This window comes from Microtus oregoni, unplaced genomic scaffold (genome assembly GCF_018167655.1).
Source record: "Microtus oregoni isolate MIOR12 unplaced genomic scaffold, Mior012 000014F_ref0000157, whole genome shotgun sequence".
Lineage (NCBI taxonomy): Eukaryota > Metazoa > Chordata > Mammalia > Rodentia > Cricetidae > Microtus > Microtus oregoni.
The window spans coordinates 43,618,294-43,625,761 of record NW_024543073.1 but is presented as its reverse complement, the minus strand read 5'-3'; the positions used below and the strand labels follow the sequence as shown (position 1 = coordinate 43,625,761).

At 37.9% G+C, this 7,468-nt stretch overlaps 1 pseudogene; it reads left to right on the top strand.

Annotated features, from left to right (window-relative positions):
- Positions 1-2,046: 2,046 nt before the first annotated feature.
- On the top strand, positions 2,047-7,195 carry LOC121455701 (annotated as a pseudogene).
- The last annotated feature ends 273 nt before the right edge of the window (positions 7,196-7,468 follow it).

Sequence of the window (7,468 nt, the reverse complement as noted above, 5' to 3'; positions counted from 1 at the left end):
TTTCCCCTTTCTAGGTTAACCCATGTATTTCTCTCTTAGGAACTTGTAGACTTCTCTGGAATTGTAGACTATAGGCTGGTTATCCTTTATTTTATGCCTAATATCCAGTTAGGAGTGAATACATACCATATTTGTCTTTCTAGATCTGGGTTACCTCACTCAGGATGCCTTTTTCTAGTTCCATCCATTTGCCTGCAAATTTCAAGATGTCATTTACCAATAAGTAGTACTCCACTGTGTAAATGTACCACATTTTCTTTATTCATTCTTCAGTTGAGGGACATCTAGGTTGTTTTCAGGTTATGGCTATTATGAATAATGTTGCCAAGAACACATTTGAATAAATGCCCTTGTGGGATAAGTATGTGCCCAAGTGTGGTAATGCTGGGTCTTGAGGTAAATTGATTCCCAATTTTCTGAGAAACCACAATACTGATTTTCAGAATGGTTGTACAAGTTTGCATTCCCACCAGCAATAAAAGAGTGTTCCTCTTTCTCTACATCCTCTCCAGCATAAGCTGTCATCAGTGCTTTTGATCCTAGCTATTCTGACAGGTGTAAGATGGTATATCTCAGAGTCGTTTTGATTTGCATTTTCTTGATGGATAAGGATGTTGAAAAAATCCTTAAATATCTTTCAGCCATTTGAGTTTCTTCTGTTGAGAATTCTCTGTTTAGTTCTGTACCAAAGTTTTTAATTGGATTGTTTGATATTTTAGTGTCTACTTTCTTGAGTTCTTTGCATATTTTGGAGATCAGTTATTTGTGTGATGTGCGGTTGGTGAAGATCTTTTCCCATTCTGAAGGCTACTGTTTTGTCTTGTTGATTGTGCCCTTTGCCTTACAGAAGCTTCTTAGTTTCAGGAGGTCTCATTTATTCTTTGTTGCTTCTGTCTGTGCTTCTGGTGCTATATGTAGGAAGTAGTCTCCTGTGCACACACATTAAAGTCTACTTCCCACTTTTTCTTAGAGGTTCAGTGTGGTTGGATTTATGTTGAGGTCTTTGATCCAGTTAGATTTGAGTTTTATGCATGACGATAGATATGGATCTATTTGTTTTCTTCTACAGGTTGATATCCAGTTATATCAGCGCCATTAGTTGATGCCTTCTTTTTTCCATTGCATAGTTTTAGCTTCTTTGTCAAAAATCATGTGTTCATAGGTGTGTGGATTAATATCAGGGTCTTTGATTTGATTCCATTGGTCCACCTTTCTGTTTATATGCCAATACCAAACTGTTTTCATTACTGTAGCTCTATAATAGAGCTTTATGTCAGGGATGGTAATGCCTCCAGAAGTTTCTTTATTGTATTTATTTTATGATGTTTGTGGCTATTGTGAAGAGTGATGTTATTTTGATTTCTTTCTCAGCCTTATTTATTATTTGTATGTAGGAGGGCTACTGATTTTTTGAGTTAATCTTGTATCCCACCACATTACTGAAGGTGTTTATCAGCAGTAGGAGTTCTCTGGTACAACTTTTGTGTCACTTTTGTGCACTATTATATCATCTGCACATAGTAAATGTTTGACTTCTTCCCTTCTGTTTTATATTCCCTTGATCTCCTTTTGTTGACTTATTACTCTAGCTAGAACTTTGATACGGAATGAATGGATTTCCTTGTATTGTTCCTGATTTTAGTGGAATCATAAGCCTTCTCCTTGCTTCTGTCTCTGTCTGCTTCTGTCTCTGTCTCTCTGCCTCTGTTTCTGTCACTCTCTATGTGTCTCTTTCTAGCAGAATCTCACATGTATTGCCCAGGCTTAACTTGAACTCACTATGTGATTCACATTGTTATTAATTCACAATTATTTTCTTCCCTTGACTCCAAAATTCTAGGATTGCAAGTGTGTACCACCATGTTTTTTTTTTTTTGCTTGGAGTCCAGATCAACGTAACTGAGAAGTTGAGGGTCTGATACTGCATCCAATTCATACTTACAACTTTTAAAAGCAGTAGCATTTTTTGTTTAAGTCATAAACCTTTTGGCTTGGAAAATTCTTTCTTTGTGAGACAAGAACCAATAGTAGAAGTTCTGTGCGACTATGAGCTCCTGGCACCCTCAAAAAGACTGGGTAGATATGGAAGTCCACCTGGAAATCGAGCAACAGAAAAGGATTTCTAGAGCAGGTAGGCTTAACAGACTAGCCATGTTGAGGAATAATAAATAAGATAAGAGAGTAATCAAAGATGATTTCTGGCAATTATTTTAGACCTCCACACATGCACAAACTCATGTGTGTATGCAGCTACACATGTGTACCAGAATATGCAAAAGTACATACACACATGCATACCCCCATATCCATACATGACAAAAAAGAACATTTTTTTTACTCCCTTTCTTCCTGCCCTGGGCATCGTTGTGCATCTGGTTGAGCCAGTTTCCCCTTGGCCGGCTAGTCTTATCATCAACAGTCCTGGTTCAAATTTCATATTTCAAAATCCACAGTAGATTATGATTGTGGGTTTTTCAGAATGAATTGATTATGAGTGGTTTTAACTTATTTGTGGCTTTTCTCTCATCTTCAACTTCCACATAGAAATAATATTTTTCCAAGTAGGTAGAAAAGCTATTCAAAAGAAAACGTGATCATCAGCTTGCCCTGAAAGAGTTCCAGTTACCTTCATTTCAGCATTTGAACTAATACTTGGTTTACATCTTAACATAGAAAATTCATAGTCCTCCCACTTTCTGAGACATTAATGTGTTATATCACAGTGTTGGGAGGTGACAACTCTCCAGAGAGTACAAGACGGAGGTTACCCAGGCTTGCTATGATTTATGTGAAGTGTGATCTCTGCTCCATCTGAGGGTTCTTCACAGTCCAGAATGTTCAGAGATGAAGAACTTGCTCCGAATGCAGCACGAGTCTGTGGGCTGTGACCAAACAATCATCTACCCCAAGAGGGGCTCTGGATATATTGAGAAGCCAGTTGGTATTAATTAATATGACTGTTTTCTTGTCAGCTTTTGACACTTCATAAAATTATTCATTAGCTTCCCCTCAATTCTATTTCCAGTGTTTGCACTAACTTAACTTGGAATTGTGATAATCGTTGCCACATTTTCCTTGTTGTTGAATCTTAATCATGAAACCCATGGACTTATAAAGTTCAAAGATTATTATACCTGTGTTGGACAGTGTTTGCTCTCTCAGATACAGCAGATACTGATTACCCAGAATTCTCTTTTTACCTGTTCCTTTTAAACCTGGAAGCATGCACTTATCTTGTGGTAGGATGTCCAGCCTTAAGATGGATGGAGTCTTGATTATACCAGCTGTGGTTCTTTTGTTCTTGACCACGAAGTAAGTGGGTTTGCTCTGCCATGTTTTCCTGCCCTGATACCCCAGCTCACAAGCACTGGCGCCAAGCAATCACAGTCCTGAACCCCTAAAATGATGAGTTAATAAACCTTCTTCTTTTATCAGTTGATTGCCATCATATAATAAAACTGATTGCTTTATTATAGGCATAGAATGTTTTATTTATTTATTTATTTGGCATAGAATGTTGATTAACAAGCTGAATTCAGAGAAGCAGCTTATAAGGTCAGCCAGCCTTTATGGTACTTGGCTATTTTCTCCATCATGGTTGTAGATCTATTCTCCAAAGTCAACTTGCTAATTCAGAGACATCTCTGAATTCTGGTGTCATAGATAGGGTTTCTATTGATGTGAAGAGACATGGCTATGGGAACTCTTAAAAGGAAAGCATTTAATTGGGGTGGTTGGTTTACAATTCAGAGGTTCAGTCTATTATCACAGTGGGGAGCATGGCAGCCTGCAGACAGATGTGGTGCTGGCTACATGGTGATCAGAAGGCAACAGAAAGTTGACTGAGATTCTGGGCAATATCGTGAGCATAGGAAACCTCAAAGACCACCCTCTCAGTGACACTCTTCCTCTAACAAGGCCATACCCTTTCCTACAAAGCCATGTCTCCTAGTAGTGCCACTCCCTATAAGATTATGGGGGCCAATTACATTCAAACCACCATACGGGAGATGGAGGAACTCACAAGGCATATAAGATGATTGGATATGAATGTTCAGATAGGAAAACACCTGTGGAGAGTCAGTCTCCACCCACACTCTTGCTAGCCTCTGGCTTCCCTTATTCTAAATGGTTTGTCCATCCATTACAAACTGTATTAGTTGTTAAAAGTTTTTCAGTCTTATTTTAGTTGTTTAAATATGCAACGCTGTATTGTTTTGGTAATATTTTCTTTCTCTCTCGGAGTAGATATAGTAGACACTGAAAATTGAAACAAGTCTGTGAATAGAAGTGAGAAGACCTGGGGCAGTGAATCAGGTGGCAGAATATCTGGAAGCTTCATGAAGACACAGATGGCTGATAAAAACGGTTGTGACAGGGAGTTTCTGCAAGACATCCCATGACATTTATTACTAAATAAATGTAAACTTCTGAAAACATACTGTGCATGTAAAATCATGTAAAATATTCTTATTTCAGCAATGTCTAATCTTTCCTTTCTGCATATAAATAATTTAAATTTTCACTTTTGCTCTTAAATGGTTTTATCTTTTATAAATATTGGCAGGGATCACTAGGGAAAACGGAAGGTATGAAGTTGCTCCTGGTTCTCAGATAAGTTCATTTGAACTTTTTTTTTAAATCAGTAATAACAATAAAGGAGAGCTAAGGAATATAAATTTAATATTAAAGGCTGGAATACAATGAAAAGATACTATGTCACAGGTGTGGTCCAAATAAAAAAGCATTAAAGTTGAGCCAGTTACTAAACTTAGTGCTAAAGCCCAGCAATTGCTTTCATACTATAGGAAGCAACCATAATGAGAAAATGACTGTATCTTCAAACTGTAGGCAACTTTGCAGGTGGAAGCAGGGATTTTATGGAACATTAAAACTATTTTAGTGCTAGATGTCTCAGCTATAGAACCTTGTAATTGAATAAAGGCTGTTAACTTTTGCATACGCAACCTAATATTTACAGTTTCATATATTTTTAAATGATGTCAGATTTTATCTATGAACCACAAAAAGTACAAGGAAGGTATAAATGCATTAACACTGTGGTAGTTTGAATGAAAATGGCCCCATAGGCCCACAGGGAATGGCACTATTAAGAGGCATAGCCTTGATGGAGTAGGTGTGGCCTTGTTAGAGGAACTGTATCATTGAGTGTGGGCTTTGAGGTTTCAGAAGCTCAAGCCAGGCTTAGTGGCTCACTTTATTTTCCTACTGCCTGCTGACCAAGATGTAGAAATCTCAGCTATTTCTCCAGCACCATTTCTGCCTGCATGTTGCCATGCTTCCTGCCATGATAATAATGGACTAAACCTCTGAACTGTAAGCCAACCTGTTTTAGTTTGGGTTTTATTGCTATAAAGAGACACCATGACCACAGAAACTCTTTTTAAAAAATTTTATTTATTCTATGTGTCTATTACATCATGTATCTTTTTATAGTATCATTTATTCATTTATTTATTTTTAAAACAATCTCGTCACATTTTACATATCTATCCCAGTTCCTACTCCCTCCCCTAAACCTGACTCCCTCACCTTCTCCCACCTCACCCACCAATCCACTCCTCAAAGAGTGTAAGGCTACTTTCCACTTTCTCTTCTATGAGGTTCAGTGTGGTTGAATTTATGTTGAGGTCTTTGGTCCATTTGGATTTGAGTTTTGTGCATGGGGATAGATCTGGAACTATTTACATTCTTCTACATGTTGACATCCAGTTATGCTAGCACCATTAGTTGCTTTCTTTGTTCCATTGTATAATTTTAGCTTCTATGTCAAAATCAGGTGTTCATAGGTAGAAGGATTGGTATCAGGGTCTTCAACTCAATTCCATTGGTCCAACTGTCTGTTTATATACCAAGCTAATTTCATTGATATAGCTATACGGTAGAGCTTGAAGTCAGGGATAGTGATGCCTCTGAAAGTTTCTTTCTGGTACAGGATTGTGTTTTGACTGTCCTTGGTTTTCTGGTTTTTGTATATGAAGTTGAGTATTGTTCTTTTGAGGTCTGTTAAGAATTGTGTTTAGTCTTGTTCTGTGATTCCTGGAGGCACGATCACCATATTAGACTGAGAAAAAATTATAACATCAACATCCAAAGGCATTCTTCGTCCATTTCTAATCGTCTGTATCATCCTGGCCTGCTTTATGGCGTGTCTGCTTATTTACATCAAGCCAACCAACAGCTGGGTCTTCAGTCCAATGGAGTCTGCCAGTTCTGTCCTGAAAATGAAAAATTTCTTCTCCACAAAATCTGATTATTTCAACGAAACCACTATTCTGGCTTGGGTGTGGCCATTTGGGCAGACCTTTGACCTTACATCGTGCCAAGTGATGTTCAACATCCACGGATGCCATCTCACGACAGACTGCTCACTGTACAACAAATTCCACGCTGTCCTGATACACCATAGAGACATCAGCTGGGATCTGACCAATTTACCTCAGCAGGCGAGGCCACCCTTTCAGAAATGGATTTGGATGAACTTAGAGTCACCCACTCACACTCCCCAGAAGAGTGGGATTGAGCACTTGTTCAACCTGACACTAATTTATCGCTGTGATTCTGATAGCCAAGTGCCTTACAGCTTCTTGACGGTGAGCACAAATCCCTTTGTGTTTGAAGTGCCAAACAAAGAGAAGCTGGTGTGTTGGGTTGTGAGTAATTGGAACCCTGAGCATGCCAGGGTCAAGTATTATAACGAGCTCAGCAAGAGTATTGAAATCCACATCTATGGGCAAGCATTTGGAGAATACGTGAATGACAAAAACTTGATTCCCACTATATCTACTTGCAAATTTTATCTTTTTTTTGAAAATTCTATTCACAAAGATTACATCACAGAAAAGCTTTACAATGCGTTTTTGGCCGGCTCAGTACCCGTTGTCCTGGGACCCTCTAGGGAAAACTATGAGAATTACATTCCATCTGATTCATTCATTCATTCGTTCATTCATTCATTCATGTGGAAGATTATAACTCTCCCAGTGAGCTGGCAAAATATCTAAAGGAAGTTGACAAAAACAACAAGTTGTACCTTAGTTACTTTAACTGGAGGAAGGATTTCACTGTCAACCTCCCATGATTCTGGGAATCACATGCATGCCTGGCTTGTGATCATGTAAAGAGGCATCAAGAATATTCTGTTGGTAATTTAGAGAAATGCTTTTGGAATTAAAGTTTTCATAATTTTCACATTTAGTGAACTATATGAATGTGACATCATTCAAGTTCTGACGATAAGAAGTGAAACACTTTGCTTTTATGTCACAGATTATTTTTTTCACCCTCTGTTGTATATTTTGATGGAAATTTTTAAGAGCTCAGAATAAGCGATCACTCCCTTTGGTTTTAAATTATCCTGTATATATGTGATAATGAGCACTGGAAATAATTTATTCTTTCTCACATGTTATAATTGCCTGTAAAGTAAGGTTATGATTCAATTGTT